Source organism: Arvicola amphibius, chromosome X (genome assembly GCF_903992535.2).
Source record: "Arvicola amphibius chromosome X, mArvAmp1.2, whole genome shotgun sequence".
NCBI lineage: Eukaryota > Metazoa > Chordata > Mammalia > Rodentia > Cricetidae > Arvicola > Arvicola amphibius.
The window spans coordinates 20686623-20702614 of NC_052065.1; the positions used below are offsets into that span (position 1 = coordinate 20686623).

At 41.1% G+C, this 15992-nt stretch overlaps 1 long non-coding RNA gene across 6 annotated transcripts in view; it reads right to left on the reverse strand.

The window, feature by feature from the left end:
- Positions 1-143: 143 nt before the first annotated feature.
- Positions 144-15992, reverse strand: part of LOC119804589 — a 65245-nt gene continuing 49396 nt past the window's right edge. For all 6 annotated transcript variants that reach the window (XR_005283821.1, XR_005283819.1, XR_005283820.1 and 3 more), the window contains 2 exons: positions 3027-3162; positions 144-949 (listed from right to left, as the gene is read on the reverse strand). This is a non-coding gene — a long non-coding RNA (uncharacterized LOC119804589). The remainder of the gene's footprint in view (positions 950-3026; positions 3163-15992) is intronic.

The window sequence follows — 15992 nt, forward strand, 5'->3', positions numbered from 1 at the left end:
ATCCTCCTTTCCTCCTTTTCTCATTCCTTGTTCCTCCCAGATTTCTCATCCTATTTGTTCTCTCTGCCTGTCAGCCCCACCTATCCTTTCTCCTGCCTTGGTATTGGCTGTTCAGCTATTTATTAAACCAATCAGGTGTTTTAGATAAGCAAGGTAACACAGCTTCACAGAGTTAAACAAATGCAACATAAAAGAATGCAACACATTTTTGCATCATTAAGCACATGTTCCAGAGTATAAACAAAAGTAATACATCTTTAATCAATAATACACAACTTAACTTAATGTCAATAAGAATCAATCCCAGTATAGTGGCACATACCTAGAATTTTAGTTACTCAAAGAACTTGGGCCACTTGGGTTGTAAAACCAGACTTCAATCTCAAAACAAAACAGAAGAGAATTAGTAATAATTAGCATAAATACTAACTTATCTTTACCATATGATTCATCTTTTACTTATAGGCTAATTTATGTTTTAGGTCAAATGCAACTGTATATTCAATGTGTGCTAAACCTTGACAGCTACCCACATACTAGGAGCCTACATAAAAAAGGAAAATGGTCACTTTCCCTCCTAAAGTTAGGAATTTTTATTTTTCAGACCTTGGGTTTTAGGGACTTAGCAGACATTAAACTCAATATAATTGGGGGGGGGGGGGAATGTATCCACCTGAGAATGTTTCCCAAAAATGTCTAACATGATAAATATTCATGTATTTATTTATTTGAGATAGGATCTCACTATGCAACCCTGGCTAACCTGGACTTTACTATGTAGTCCTGAAGCAACTGGCCTAATAGAAAGATGGAATGGTCTTTTGAAGACACAGTTACCACGCCAATTAAGTAGCAGCAGCCTGGAGGGCCAAGGCAGCATTCTTCAGAAGGCAGTATATGCTTTAAATCAGCATCCAATACATGATAGGCTTTCTCCCATAGCCAGGATCTAGAAATCAAGGGATGGAAAAAAAAGAATGGTTCTACTCATTATTACCCTTAGTGACCCACTAGGAAAATTTTTGCTCCCTACTCTCATGACCTTCAATTCTGTTAGCCTAGAATTTTTTGTTGAGGGGGCGTGTCCTTGCTAGGAGCCACAACAAACATTCCATTGAAGTGGATGTTCAGATGTCCCCCTGGCCACTTTGGAGTTCTGATGCCCTTAAACCAACCAGTTAAGAAAAGAATAACAATGTTGAGAGAGGTGATTAATCCAGATTACCCAGAGGAAATTAGATTGTTTCTCTACAATGGAGGTAAGGAAGATGATGTCAGCAGTGCAGGAGATCCTTTAGGGCATCTATTGGTTAATCCAGGCAGGGTGACAAAGGGTACAGACATGTCAGGAATGAAGGTATGGGTCAGTCCTCCAGGAAAAGAGCCAAGAGCTTCTGAGGTTCTTGCTGAGGGTGGAGAAAATACAGAATGCATAGTAGAAGAAGGTATCTATCAATACCAGCTAGGGCCAGGAACTAGGATTATAACTGTCACAAGCGTTTCTGTCATATTTTGCTAAGAATGTGTGGTACAGATATTTGTGTTTTCTTTCCTTGATTTCTTTATCATTTAATGTAACATCACTTAAGAGAATATCAGTGGTTCATACACATATTTAGGCTTTGAGATACTATTCTAAAATATAAAATGTGTTTAGAGTTGTACATGGAACAGTTACAGCATACCAGGTATACTTATGATCTGGTTATTATTTTCATTTTGAAATTAAGCACAGCATAAGAAGATATGATTGTGTGTCAAGTTGACAAGGGGAGAATTTGTGATAGCTGTTCTTGACTATATTTAGAATAAACTAAAACCCTAAGCTGATGAGTAAACCTGTAAGGAATTTTTCTTGATTGGATCATTGGTGATATGGAAACCCATCTTAAATCTGGGCCACACCTTCGGCTAGTAGCTTATATAAAGGATGTAGAAGAAGGAAGCATTTACTCTTTGCCAGCTTGCCCTCACTCTCACTGGCAAGTTCATTTCTCCACTGGCATTAGAGCCTACTTCTTTGGGATTCTGACATATACTAAGGGCTGTAACTGGTCCCCAGACCTTAGTAGGCCCCAGACCTTAGCACAACTGACTCCATTATGGAAATGTCATTGAGGCTTTAAAACTCAGCACATAGACAGTACCACCTGCCAAAACTAAAACTAAGGTCTAGTCCATCAAAGTTCATAGTTCTGGGAAAGTCTCTAAATGTACTATCCTTGCTTTTTGGCTCTGTAGCTCTGCTTCTAGCTAACTCTTCTTGTTCGCTAAAGTATATCAACTTGAAACATGGTTTTTGTGCTTAAAAGTTCACCCTGAGAAAGGCTCAGAGCTACACTGTGATCCTGAACACTCAATGTAGTCACTGGACAGCTACTAAAAACTTTCTGTTAGCTTAAATCCATGTCCAAGCAGTCTTCTCTGGTTGAGTTTTCTTGTCCTGACCACCTGTTCCCAAATAATTACTCAGAGGCTGAATATGAATTATAAATGCTTGGCCAATAGCTCAGACTTACTACTAATTAGCTCTTACATTTTTAGTTAGCCCATATTCCTTATTTATGCTCTGCCTTATGGCAGTACCTTTATTAGCATGGCATGTTCATCTCCTGTTCCTTCCGTGCCTAGCTGGCAACTCCTCTGACTATACCCTTCTTCCTCCCAGCATTCTCCTAGTCTGGCTCTCCTGCCTAACTTTCTCCTGTTCAGTTATTGGTCAGTCTCCTTCTTTATTAAACCAATCACAGTGACAAATATTCAGTCTACAAAAGGATTACTCCACAGTATGTAGATATCCTATAAAAATTTTCTGGAGATTCAACTGAGATCTTTAGAGTCCAAATCTTGAGACACTGGGAAGGTATCTCAGAGCCCCTTAGAGCAGGGAAAAGTGCTTTGGTCTAGGGACTCCTAGGTGGTAGACAACCTAAGTTCCACATCCCCAATATTCCCTTTGATCAACTGCTGTCTAATGTTTTAGAGGAGTCTAACACCTCCCCCCCCCAAATAAATTAGAAAGTTACCTGGTCTGTCACCTCTGGAGCTCAATCTGACTAAGGTGTCTTCTGTTGGGACACATAAGAGAGGTCCAACACAGCTACTGATCCAGTGTCTGGGATCCACGTGAGATGTCACTGTAGATGAACTTTCTCATTGGGACTGTCAACAAATAATGACACAGAGACTTATTATTATGTATGAATGTATTGCCTATACCTTAGGTTTGTCCCACTAACTCTTATAACTTAAATTAATCCTTCTCTATTCATCTATGTGTTGCCACATTACCTGTGGCTTTTTCCTCTCCTCCTACATGTCTTGCTCCCTCTGCATCTAGTTGGTGATTCTCCTTTTTTCTTCTCTGAGACCTATTTGTCCTCAGACAACTCGTCTAACCTCTTCCTGTCTAGCTATTGGCTATTTACCTCTTTATTAAACCAATCATAGTGATGTATCTTCACAGAGTGTAAAGGAATATACCACAACACATCATTGTATCCCTCTGTCTGTTCAGGTGTATGAATGTACTATGGCTACCTTTGCTTGTCATTTCTCTCTCTCTCTCTCTCTCTCTCTCTCTATATATATATATATATATATATATATATATGTGTGTGTGTGTGTGTGTGTGTGTTTCTGTCAGTTCTGCTTCCCTGTATCCAGTGGCTTTCTCTACTGTGAGACACTCCCTTCCCCCCCCAGTGTCAGACCTGTGCTCCCTCCTGTTGGGAAGCCAAATCCTTTTGGCTCTGCTAGGTTGCCCAGAGAGAACAAAATAAAACAAAGCTCTGCTTGCTCTGCTTACAGAATGCTCACTTGAGTTTCATCACTTGACTCTCTTGCTCAGGGTCAGGGTTGGTTCTGGTCCCCAGGTGGAAGTGATGAAGGGCCAGGCCTGTCATCCTGAGGGTACCCTGCCATCTAAGCAGAATGTACACAAGGAGAGGGAAATAGATCCACCAAGGCACACATTCCCTCCTAAGAAGTCCCAAGGAAGGGGAACAGTTCCCCTGGGCTGAGCCCAAAGGACAAAAAAAAGTTTCACTCCTTCCTCTTTCATGTTTGATGTCTCCATTTGAGCCAGTAATCTGGATCATTGAAAAACTCAAAACCCACCATTCTCTAAAAAAATGAGGGGGGCGGAAATCACCCCTAGGCCGGGCAAGGGGATCACTGCCAAACAATGCAGTTTGGATAGAGCAGGTTTTCTCTTCTGTCCAATACAGATAGGGTCCTTTTTAGAAGGATTAAAGACAGCTGTTAAAAATGTCCTTTGTCAGCCAGTTGGACCCCAGATATTAAAAACGTTATAAAAGATGAAAACTTTAAAGATATAAGAAGATCCCAGTTACTTGAGGTAGCTCAAAAGATGTTTAACAACAGATTGGGATGAGGCCTTTTGTACAAATTGAGAGTCACCCTCACCTTCTGATTATGAGATGTAGTTAGACTTACAGATAGCCAGCAAAATTTTGGTGTCTTACCTTCTGTCAGAAGAATATCTGTTGTAGAATAATCTTTTTATACATTGTCAAGATGTGTCACTTGGATTGGTTGGTTTAATAAAACGCAGAACAGCCAATAGCTAGGCAAGATTTTCGGGGGAAGAGAGGAGACTAGGAAGAAGGTGGGAATACTAGGGAGGTGCAGAGCAAACAGGATGGGCACTACAGAGTAAGGTAATAAAGTCATGAGGTAGAAAACAAATAAAAATGGGATAATTTAAGTTATAAGAGCTAGTTAGAAAGAAGCCTAAGCTAAGATTGAGCTTTCATAATGAGTTTCAACGTCATGCTTTGGGAGCTGGCAGCTGGAACAAAGAAAGACTGACTACAAATGATGCCCAATGTCTGGTCATGTATCTCCACATAGGACCTGAGAAAGTTAAGATAAGTTCTGGACACAGAGCTGAATGTAGCTTCCTACTCCTGCAGACTCTCAGGTGGGCTTGTGCTTGGCAGCATACAGAGGTGTGTCTAGCAGCTGCTCCCTGTGGGTTGGAGCCTGGCATCAGCACCATGTGCCAGTGCTGTGCGCTAAGTTGAGCTGCACAGATGGTTGACATAGCAGTTTAGAGTATGTCTCATGTGATCCTAGGATGCTGCAAGTGCTCAGTAAAGACAGATCCAAACAGGAAAAAACCACTAAACAGGTCTAAAAATGTGCATAGGTGTAAGGAAGAAAAGAAGATGAGTAAAGACAGTCATAGAAAATGTAAATCATTTATAAATAATAAAGAAGCCATGTAGAGATGGGAAATGCACAGGGAGTCAGAATCCTGTATGGTATTGTATTGACTTTAAATTTTTTGCATGCTGATGAGAGGACAATAGCTGCCGAGAGACACTGGATTAGAAAAATGACTAAGTTAAACCAACCTATATATTTTTAAAATGTCTTGACTTCAAAATCGAAGTAAAAACCTATGTTGCATTGAGGAAAAGGTTATGGTTTTGTTTCCACAGAAAACAAAAGGCTGTGGATTCATTCAAGGTTGCTAGAGATCAGATTTGATTGGGGAAGACCCCTTGAAAATCCTGGCTACATAGAGAAATAACCCCCCAAACTACAAGACATGTGGCATATATTTTACTTGCTCAAATATAAAACAAAAAAATCATCTTTGGCTGCCTGTGTGCAATGCACAGTATATACTTGTGTTAATGCAGAATATGTATGCTACCTTTGAAAGAACAAGGAGGCCAGACACAAATGAAAATGGGTGGTCCGGATTATCCAGCCTCGCAGAGTGCCTCTGCTGCAGTTTCCCATGACACAGCTGAGGCCCTCCTCCGAGGAGCACCAGAACACTGCCTGTCTAATGACCGTGTGACTCAGTACCAGGCCGTACTCCAGAACCACCCTCAAGTCTAAATGGGTTATCCTCTTCTTGATGATCCAAGTGCTCATCCATGACTGCTAGGAGATGAAAGATAAAACCAGGAACGTGGGAGATACAGTAGTTACTTTAATTGAATTGATTTGGGCCCAAGCCAGGTACCACAGTGCAGAGAGAACTGACTGATTTGACCCAGGCTCTCATTGGGGAAAAGACTATTACTATGCTTTTATGATCTATGGAGAATGAGGGCTTCTCACTGCTGGAAAAAAGAACACTAGAAAACCTTGGCCTTTCTACAAGCTATTTGGTTTGCCCTGTGAATTGCTGTCCTCCACTGCCAGGCCTATCTGTCCAACAAATTATTGATATTCTGATAGCAAACACCTGACTCAGTGCTGCCTGAGACTGTGGTTAAGAAAAAAGTGGACAGTTCAAACCCACAGGTTGATGGAGGAAGCCAAAGGGAAAGATCATTCTCCCAGAAACAACTGGCAGGACTCTGGTAACTGACCTTCACTAGGATACTCATCTGGGACCCACAAAACTTTCTGAGTTGCTCAGACCAAGGTGTGTTAGTATGTTATTATGGACAGCCTAGTGTGGATGTCTCAGCCAGATGTCAGCTTTGTGCTCAAGTGAATCCAAAACAGAGAGCCCTTACCCAGGAAGGGTCTAACTGAAAGAGCAACACCCCAGAGAACTCTGGGAATCTGACTTCACTAAGATCCGGCCTTCTGGGGGAGGATAAAATACTTGCTAGTTTTTTATCTTTTGTATATCTTTTTATACTTTTTCCAGGTAGACAGAAGTGTTCCTCACCCAGACTGAAACTGCTTAAATAGTAGCACCACCACTTTCCCCTTGTTGGAGTCCAGTGATACCATCTGGGTCAAGCGAGTAGCCAAAGGAGCAGGGAAACTATCCTGAAAAGGACTCTACACAGTGACTCCCTCCATTCCACTGCAGTGAAGGAAGCTGGCATCGCACCACAGATCCACCACACCCAGGTCAAGAAAGCAGAAGAATAAAGGTTTCATAGGGGGCAGACCCTTCCACTCCCTGTCGCTCTACTTTCTCCTGAGTCTTGTGTTTTGCACTACAGGTATGAATATAGGGTCATGGTTCAACCCTCAGAGCCCCCAGGTCTGAACTGTGAACTAAGGAAACAGATACAGGAAAGGTTTTAGCTAGTGTGACTACAGACCAGCAACGCATATTCCTTCTTGATCTTTGCTCAATGATGCCCACTTTGGTTATATGGAAAAAGGAACAATGTGGGAATTCATCATCTGAGATAGAAATACAGAGTTTACAGTTCTATTCATGCCCTGCAGCTGGGAGCCCTAGTTGCTAGAAACAAAGTGGTTTCCATTGCAAAAAAATGGGTTTGTATAACTTAGGCTACCAGAAAAATTCCTTAGGAAACATTCTGACCTTTGGGAAACAGGAAAAACCTGGGAAATCAGACTCTATGTCACAGGAAAGGTCTCGGGGGATAGAGATTATTCCTATCCAGAAATCAGATACTCAGTCCCTGTACTACAAAGGGATAGGCACTAACCAGACTATCAGACTGACAATTTGCTATAATAGGGACAGCCCGAATCAATGTTAGAGGACTTACAAGGGGCTAAAACGTGTCTAATATCTAAAACCTTTAACCTAGGCACTTCCCCTTATTCTGATGTATGCTATTCTGACTTATGGGTTAATTTACCTGGATAACAGCAATATTACCAAGCCCCTGAGATGTTTTCCAAACTAAGTAGACAGATTGACCAGACATAGAAATAATAAAAGTTTCATTCCTGAGTTAAAATAACAGTTAGATTCCCTTACAGAAATGGTCCTATAAAATTAGAGAGGTTTAGATGTACTTCTCATGAAAGAAGGGAACTATATATGGCTTTGGGGAAAACCTGTTGTTTTTATGCCAATCAATCAGGAGTAATCAGAAAATATATTACAATGGTTGGAAAAAACTTAAAAAAGACATTGCCTTAGTTAGGGTTTCAATTTCTTCATGGTGAAGAGACACCATGACCACAGCAACTTTTTTATAGGAAACATTTCACTGAGGCCAGCTTACAGCTTCAGGGGTTTAGTCCATTATCATCTGAGTAGGTGGAAAACTTGGACTAGAGATGGAGCTGAAGGTCTACACCTTGACTGGCATGCAACATGAAGTGAATTGTAAGACTGTGCAGAGCTTAAGCACAGGCGACGATAAGACCATCCCCACCGTGACACACTTCCTCCAACAAGGCCACATCTCCTGATAGTGCCACTCCCTTTGGGGAGCATCCTTCAAACCACCACAGACATTAAATCATACAATTGGTACCAGTCTGTTCTCTTAGTTCCCTGCCAAACTACTCTACTTTCAGCAATAGCTGGGCCTTTAATTCTCATTTTGATTGGATTAACAGCAGGGGCTGCATCTTAAACTATATGGTCAATTATATATTCAATAAAGTTAATTGACCTCAGGACCAACTCCACCACTTTCAAGCAGGATGAGTCATGATTTGACTCATTCACTAAGACCAGTGGGAAATGTTACAGGGCCCCAGATTTAGAAGTCCCAGAGACCTTAACACAACTGACTCCATGATGGAAGTACCATTCAGCTGTAATACTCAGAACTTAGACAGCATCACCTGCCAAACCTAAAACAAAGACCTAATCCATCACAGTCCATAGTTCTGGGAAAGTCTCTGAATGTACAAACTTGCTTTTTGGCTTCTGTGGTTCTGCTTCTGGCTAACTGTTCTTGTTAACTGAAGTATGTCAACCCAGGATGTGATCTTATTTGTAAATTCTCAGGGTCAGGGCTACACTAGGATCCTAAACACTCAGTGAAATCACAGGCCAGCTAATAGATTTTCTATTGGCTTAACCCCATGTCTAAGCAGTCTTCTCTGGTGGATACCCTCCCCCCCACACACAGCATTCTTAGTTGTTGGTTTTTAATTTATTTTTATTTTTTGTGCATGTCCTGTAACTAGCTCTTGTAAACCAGGCTGGCCTCAAACTCAGAGATCCGACTGCCTCTGCCTCCCGAGTGCTGGGATTAAAGGTATGTGCCACCAAAGCCTGTCTACCCCAAAGCATTCTTAAAGGCTGGTTTTTCTTCTGGATAGTAGCTGTCATTTTGGCTTTCACACACAGAATTTTCAGCTGCCGCTTATTCCACGGCCGCATCCCACATGTACTTAAACAGTATCTCGGAGGATGGGGCTCAGGCGTCACCTCTCCATGATGCCCCATTGGAGATTTTGATAAGTCAAAGCAGTCTCTCTATTTCTATTGTCATTATCTGTAACACAGTCTGATTTATATTATATTTTGTTATCATTCAAGTATACATTAGTCACCATATGTTTTATAAAGAACTTTTCATTTGAAAATTATTTTTTGCTATTTAAATGTTATTCTAAAGTAATTGCTCCATTACTGAAATGTAGAAGAGCATCATTTCATGGTTTCATTGTTCCTTACCAGTATTTTTATCCCAGAGTTATCCCTTTCTTACTTGATATGAGAGAAAGAAGAGGAAGAAAGGGTGCCTCACAAAGGGGATGGATCCATGATTCTGTTGTCTTAGCAACAGCTCTGCTTCTCATTTCTAGTGAGTGATTCAGCCCAGGCAGGGACACTGTGCTTGGCAAACAGGAACAGGTAACGGTCTACCTTCCTTTCTGTTGTTCAGTGCTAAGAGGCTGAAATAAAAAGATAATGATTGTTGCCAGGGAAACCGAAGCTGAATCTATCAAAGCCATGAGGGAGAAAATGTCAAGTATAATACAAACTGAATGGCAGATCCATTTTCATCCACCCACAATCATGCATTGAGACTCTTATGTGTTCATTAGAAGGGTTTTGTTGTGTACACACAAATGATTCTTCCTGCACAAATAATTACGAGGACATAATGAAGGGTCAGAGAAAGTGGCACAGGAAAGCAGAGAACCCAGACAGTAAATGGGAGAAACATAATTTTAAAAAATGATGTATCATTTTAAGACTCATTTTGATATCCATGTTCTACTTTAACCTACATTTATATAGAATTATCAAGCGAGCCTTGCCTGAAAGAAAATCCAGCTTCTTTTCTTTTTGTTTATTAATAATTCCCATGGGGACATACCTGAGCCCTGGGAATCTAGGATGCTTTTCTGCCTTTATTCCATGGCAAAATGGCACCTCCTGTATGGGATGAAGCCAGTGCCAGCTTAAAATTCTGTGTTTGAAAAGCCAAAATGGCAGCTACCATCTACACACACACACACAGTAAAAAAAAAAAGTAAAAAGAGGGCTGAATATTTAGTGGGAGAGTGTTACACAAGGTACTGGGTTCAATCCCAATACCCCCATATGTATGTGTCATATACAGAAATAAATCTGCATATCTCAGAACAGATGAGAAAGGGAGAGTCTCTACCATAAATTGGGAAAGCATAAAGAAAAATGAAATTAAAGTACCTTCTCACCCTATTTATAAAAACCAACTCAAAATCAATTAAATACACTTAGGACCTTGAACTAATAAAAGAAAACATAGAAAATCTTCTGGACATTGGTTTGGCAGATTTCTTGATGTGTTCCCCAAGTCACTGGCAAGAGAAGCAAAAAATATACAAATGAAATTGCACCAAACCAAAGAGTTTCTGAAAAATGAACATTCAACACGGTGGGAAAACAGGCTACACTACCAGGGAGCGTGTGGCAGAGCAAAGTTGCTTATCTCACAGCAGTCAAGTAGTAGGGGTGGCTGGCAGGGCAGGGCAAAGGCAGGACAGGGGCAGTAAAGAAAGGTATGCCCTCAGAATCCTACCTCCTCCAAATATGCCCATCTCTTAATATCATAATAGTTTAAACCCAATCAATTATTTATTGACTAGGTTAGAGCATTCAGAACCCAATCACTGCCATTAGCAATGTTCATAGAGAACATTTGTCATATACCATACCATATACAGCATCAATATCCTAAAGATCTAAAAGATTTAGGCAATCCAATAGTGACAAAAAAGAACCCAGTAAAAGTGAGCCAAGGGGCCTGAGGGCACATTAATTGCTCGGAGATAGATCACTTACTTAGCATGTGTGAAGCCTAGGTTCAATTCCCAGTGCAGAAAAAAAAATGAAGGCAAAGGATTTGAATCATTATTTTTTCAGAGAAGACTGTTAGGGTATGAATTTGAAATATACCTTACAGACTCATATGTCTGCACACTTAATCCCCAGTTGGTGGTGATATTTGTGCTGTAGAGCCATTAGAAGGCAGAGCCTTGCTGGAGGAAGTGGTTCACTGGAGATCAGGTCTTCAGTGTTATAAGCCCAGTCCTAAGCATCTCTCTGTCTGTCTGCCTGCCTGCCTGCCTCCCCTCTCTCTCAAATCCTCTCCCCTCCTCCCCTCCCTTCCTGGTGCACTGGTCTGTAAGCACACAGTCTGGCACCCTTGCCAGGACAGCCACAAAACCAATCCTGCACTCACGTAACAGACTAGTCATAACCTGAGGCTAAGGAGATGCTTCTTCCCACAACTCACATCTTCTCAGGGATTTACTGACAGTGAGGAGAAAAGTAAACCAAAGACCTACAGATTGTTAATGTGGATCAAAATGTGCTGAGCCCCACTAATCATCAGGGCGAGCAAATTAAAGCCATGAGATACAGATTCCTATTTGTTAGAAAGGCCATGTCAAAGACAGAAGATAGAACAAGTGCTGAGGAGGATTCGAAAGAAGTGAACTCTTGCACAAAAATTCTGGGAATGTCAATTAGGATAGTCATTAGGGGAAACAGTATGGGGTTTCCGCAAACGTTTTGAAGTAGCTGGACTCCATAGTTCAGGCCTGTTATCCTAAATACTAGGAGGTTAAGGCAGAAAGACCACAAGTTCAAGGCCATCCTGGATACCGTCTCAAAAACAACAACAAAATGGTCTGAGGACATAGCTCTGGGTTGAACACTTGGCTACCATGTGAGGCCTTAAGTTCAACGCATAGCTATGGATGAATCCACCCAGAATCATGCTCTAAGGGGAATGCCTCTGAGGGCTTTGTCTTGCCATGCGAGGAGGTGCTCTGCTCTACCATGCTCCTCTGCTATGGTACTTTCGATTATCACAGCCTCACAGCAGTGCAGAACAAGTCACGGACTTAAACTGGGAGCCAAACTAAATCTTGCTTCGAACTGTTGCTCTCTGCTACTTGTCAGTGATGAATAGTCTAACCCACATCTGTTGTGTGATATTTTGTTACAGCATCCTCAGCAGGCTAAGACACTACACCAGTATCCTAGATTTTCATCTGAATTAACTTATAAATCCTCTAGGCATTCAGTACCTACTCCCGCCCCCCCAGTGATGAAAGAATTGAATGAAAAAGTGAGCAAGCAACCGCTGGGTCCAGGTCAGTTAATTAATTTACATATGTATTTCATGCACTGCATAAGGACATCTCGTTCAATAGCAGACCACATATGTGATGGTAGTTCCATAAGAGTATAACATCTGGTGATGTCATAGTACACTTTAGGATGTTTAAATAGTCATGAAATCATCAAACAGCACAACAGTTTTCAAAAATTTTTCCTATTGTTAAATAGCACATCACTATATAATGGTCTTTTTGATAAAAGACTAAGATATGATGCCTGGTGGTGGTGGCGCACACCTTTAATCCCAGCACTCGGGAAGCAGAGGCAGGCGGATCTCCGTGACCAGGCCAGCCCAGTCTACAAGAGCTAGTTGCAGGACAGCCAGGACTCTTTATATAGAGAAACCCTGTCTCGAAAAACTAACACTCTAGATCCTACTACAAGAGGAAAGTGGAGGAACTGGACAGGCAGACATGGGAAGGTGTGGTTTCAAAGCACACACTTCAGAATGGGAAGACTTTCTTATTTTCAAGTAATATCTCCTTTGTAAACTGAGGAAGACAAATGCCTATGTCAGATGATTGGCGGGGAAATTACTGCATGGTAATTGACCCTGATACATAAAAATTAATTTCCCTACCAGTGTTTCCTCAGAAGTACGAAGGGCTATGATAACCACAAGTACCAGAGAGGTCTTAGCATCAATACCAATTCTGTTCACCTTGCGATTCACAAGAAGTTAGCTTCAGAGAAACAAGTAATTTCCTTTGCAAGAGCCAACTTAGTTAAGATACACAACTTCTTACAATTATAATATTCACATAAAATAATGCAAATTCTAGCAAAGCTAGTGGTGGTGCACAATACATTCTCATCACTGTAAGCTTATCCTCTTGACACACATACATATACACATACACACCGATACACACCGATACACACACACACACACACACACACACACACACACCTAATCTAAGCTTTTTGTGTACTAGGGCAAGGCTCCAAATCTTAGAAGGCACTGTAGTCAGATATGAACACACCTTGTTTGCCCAAAACTTTAAAGCAGGCTTCACATTAACCTCCAAATTCCCTGAAAAATGACATTATTAGAACACATTTGACATCAGTAAGAATTTTATGAAGTCATCTCAGAGTATACAAAGGATGGGTTTGTCAAAATTGAACATCGTTTCTTATACAGACAGTGTTTACACCAGAAAGTAATTGACATATATTATTTTCCCATCAGAATCATAAGGCCATGGCTGACTACCTTTTTGGGTTTTCATAATAAAAACTATTAACAGAGATATTCAACCGTGTTGAGAAATATAGACACAAGTCTAAAGCTCTGTATAAAACATTCAAAAGGGAAAAAAATCAGCTTTAATAGCCTCCAGCAGCCCAAAGGGTACAGTCACTATTTGTTACACTAGGAGGAGCAGTGTATAAGGAATGGCAAAGTATTTAAGCATTTCACTGTATTTGCATAGAATTCTGCTAGCTGACCAAATACCAGTACCTATTAATTAGACGTCTGAAAGATCAATATTTTGGTTACATTTTCTCATTTTAAGAGGATTTCTTGGGGAAGGTTTTAGTGTCGGGGTTCATATCTTTGTTTTTAAAGCTAAAAGAAATTATGCTTCCTCTCCTCTAGCTGACTCCATGATGAGACAATCCTAGTAGGATTTCATCAGGATCAGGTGTGCAGCACAATGGGCGGGTAACAGTGTGGGGCCAGCAGAAAGAATAGAAGGCACCAGGGGTAGAATTCAAGGTCTTTCTGAAGAGTCCCAACTAACCCTGTAGGAAAATCTGGTTTTATTGTTTATGCATTTGTGACTGTGTGTGTGACTGCATGTGTGTGTATGTGTGTGCACGCATACACATGAAAAATAATTGTAAGGATTAACAGATGCCTACATGCTTAATGCCCATCCCCCATAAGGGCTTACATTCTGAATAGCAATTTTGTTGTTATCTCAAAGTTAACCAATCAAACACACTGAGCTTCAGTTTCCTTGGTAACCAACCTCTGCTTTCTGTCTAGACTTCTGGCCATATGAAAGAAAAGAAAAAAATACATGACTAGAAAAAGCAGGCTAGAAAATGTCATCTCTTCTGTGCTCCCTCCCCCACTTCTTACTGCAGTCTATTTCTCTGTCGCTGTCATCCCCAACCCCCACCATCAGCAAAGGCTGGTGAGGTCCAGTGAGATGATTTCCACCTGTATGTATCTTTGCCTTCATCTCTGCATCAGTTTGGTCCTAACTAGTAAAATCCCCAGCAAAACAGATGTCTTCCCTTGTACGCCACCACACCTTTATTTCTGGAATATATTTTTCTTATGATTAGTCATCAGCATGATCCACCACCTGAATTTGCTCTCCTGCCTCTTCTCTTTCTATCTTACTGAAATAACCGTGGGCGAGAATGACCCACAGAAGAGACAGAGGCAGCTAGTACTCATGGAATCCCTGGGTGGTGGCTTTCTAAAACCATGCTTTGGGGAATCCCACTACTGCATCTTCATTGAACTCTGAAGGGTACACACGCACACTCACACACAAATACACACACACACACACACATATACACGCCATATGTCTGATAAAATCCTACTAGGATGGTCACATCATGGAGTCAGTCAGAGGAGAAAAGTTAAGGGTGGAACCATAATTTCTTTTAGCTTTAAAAAGAACAATAATATGAACCCTGGTAGCAAAACCTTCCCCAAGAAATCCTCTTAAAACGAGAAAATATAACCAAATTATTGATCTTTCTAATGTCTAATTAATGGGTATTTGAATTTCGTCAGCTAGTAGAAATAATTGAAATGCTTAGATACTTTAAAAAATACAAAGATTAAAAATTTTTAACTTAATTTCTTTTTAAAAAATGTTTTAATTGAAATAGAATTACATCACTTCCCCCTCCCATTCCTCACTCCAGTCCTTTCCATACTCCTAGTCTCACGCTGATAGCCTCTTTTCTGTTGATTATATTTGTTACACACACACACACACACACACACACACACCCTTCTGAGTCTGTTTTTGTTGTTGCTTCTGGTTTCAAAGCTGACCATGCTGCACTGGGACAACTAATAAATAAGAGGGCTCACACCTACGAGGCTAATTCTCCTTCACTAAGCAGTCAGCTGTCTGCAGTTCTTTGTCTAGGGGTGGGAGCCTGCGAATTTCCCCTTGAATGATAACATGGCAACTGATAATGCCATTGTTCCAGTTCTGTGGCCATTTCTAGAGGAGGTTGACAGCAGACTTCCTAATATTCTGGCTCTTAGAATCTTTCTAACCCCTCTTCCTTAATATTCCCCGATCCATAAATGCAGGAGCTATGCTGGAGATGTATCCATTGGGGCTGGGCTCATCACATTATCTCTAGTTCTGGTTTTGTGTGATGGTCTCCATTTGCTGTAGAGAGAGACTTCTTTGATGAGAGGTGGTGGCTACACTTATCTGTGGGTTCAGGATAAGATTTGGGATGTAGTAAGAATCATGCTGGTCTAGCAAAGTGGTGGTAGTAGATTCTCTTTAAGATCTATGTCCTCACTAACCCTAGGAAGTTGGCTAGGTTTCCAGTACTAGGCATGGTTTCTCTCCTGTTGACTGACCCTTAAGTCAGTGAGAGAGCTGTTGGTTGCCAATGATGTGTGAGTTGCACTTATTACACCTTCATGCATCTCCTTCCATGCCAGTAACTGCCCTGGTTCTTAGGTGTTGCAGCTGGGTGA